The sequence below is a fragment of the Bison bison genome, unplaced genomic scaffold, assembly GCF_000754665.1.
Source record: "Bison bison bison isolate TAMUID 2011002044 unplaced genomic scaffold, Bison_UMD1.0 scf7180017864249, whole genome shotgun sequence".
NCBI classification, from domain to species: Eukaryota; Metazoa; Chordata; class Mammalia; order Artiodactyla; family Bovidae; genus Bison; species Bison bison.
The window spans coordinates 3,232,627-3,234,666 of NW_011494821.1; positions in this window are offsets into that span (position 1 = coordinate 3,232,627).

A 2,040-nucleotide genomic window follows, 5' to 3' on the forward strand; every position below is an offset into this window, starting at 1 on the left:
CAGGTGGCGCTAGTGGTAAAGAATCCACCTGCCAATGCAAGAGACACAAGAGATGTGGGTTCAATCCCTGGGTCGGGAAGATCCCCTGGAGGAGGAAATGGCAACCTACTCTAGCATCTTGCCTAGAGAATTCCATGGACAGAAGCACCTGGCGGGCTACGGTCTATGGAGTTACAAATAGACTTGATTGAGTGCACACACACACACACACACACTTGCCGACAAAAGTGACTTTGTGGGGATTTGGGATCCAGGTAGGAGACTGGAAACCTTGTGGAGCTCACGACCAAGGAGGGGGGCTTCCCTGGTGGCTCAGTGCTAAAGAACCTGCCTGCCAAAGCAGGAATAACCAGTTCGATCCCTGGTCCGGGAAGATCCCATATGCCGTGGAGCAACTAAGCCCAGGAACTCCACTACTGAGCCTATGTGCCCCAACTACTGAAGTCCACACGCCCTAAAGTCTGTGCCCCACAAGTGAAGTGACCACAATGAGAAGCCCAGGCACTGAAACAAAGAGTCGCTCTCACTTGCTGTAACTAGAGAAAAGACCTCGCAACTTTCATAGAGGGAAAAGGGAAGTTAAGAGAGCTGTGGTCAACAAAGGGTCTATGGCTTTTCATTGGATGAGTCCTTGCCAGGAAAGAAGAGGAGTCTTTCTTCCTCCAGACTAGCTCTGCTACACTCACAGGGTGTGAGAGCTTGGCTATCTGCTCCAAAGACAAATACTTCCCCCCATACCATTCACCCAGTGATCTTACCTTGCCTTGCTCTACTCACTTTTCGACTCATCAGCATGCCTTAATTCTGAGCTCAGCTTTTACCATCTCAAGGAAGCCCTCCCTGAATTCCCCATCACTAACAAGCCAGGCGAGTCTTCCCCCTCCTTCTCCGCAACCCACATGCTCAGAGCATGAACACTGCCTCCAGACACAGAAATAAGGTAGCCTCCCTCCTTGGTCCTTTATGAGCTCCTGATTCATGTTTGTAAAACAGTCTAAGCCACTAATAGGCATTCAGTCATTATCAGTGGAATGAACTGAACCTCAGATCAATTCAACTCTCCCTGTCTCTCAACGTCTAGGTCAGTTCTGGCTCTGCTGATTCATCTGTAAAGGACTGCTCCCTCTTTCACACTGCCAGAACCCAGGGACTCATCTTCTCATCAGTAACTTCTCCTTTTCTATCCATTGCACTTGACACTAGGCTGGTGGAACCAAGTAGAGATAGGGTCTCACAATTACCTCCCCCACTTCTGCTTCCACCACCAATCCTGTCCATGAGCATGTGCTGATCACGCTTGAACATTTTGCTTTGAGTGCAAGGTAGAGTGGTTGCAAGGAGAGGTGGGACCATGGAGTGAGGAGCTGGCATAACACAGAATAGGGTGGGCTGCTCAGGGATGAGGTCTCTCCACAGGGAAAAGGAAAATAGGAGAAAGCCACAGTCAGTATTGCTTTGAGGTCTGAGAGAGCAACGCTGATGTGGATGAGGAGGGTGTGAATGAGACCATAGAGGACAGAGAGCACCCAACACAAGATGAGGAGTGAAATACAGAGCCCAGGGAATGGATAGCCTCACCCAGGGCACCTGCAGTGGGGGTAATGCAGGTGTCTCCAAATGGCTCACAGGCAGCAGGTCCCAAGAGCATGTCAGAGCTCAAGACCAAGAGTGTTCTAGAGAGTCCCCTCTCCAGGCCACAACTGGGTATATTATGAAAGACTGGGACGGTGGCACTGTGGTCCTATGGTCAGATAAGTTGAAGACTTTGATCCTGCAAAATTTTAGTATTAGTGTTATGCTATGCTAAGTCACTTCAGTCGTGTCCGACTCTGTGTGACCCTGTAGACGGTAGCCCACCAGGCTCCCCCGTCCCTGGGATTCTCCAGGCAAGAACACTGGAGTGGGTTGCCATTTCCTTCTCCAGTGCATTAAAGTGAAAAGTGAAAGTGAAGTCGCTCAGTCGTGTCCAACTCCTAGCGACCCCATGGACTGCAGCCCACCAGGCTCCTCCACCCATGGGACCGTCCAGGCAAGAGTACT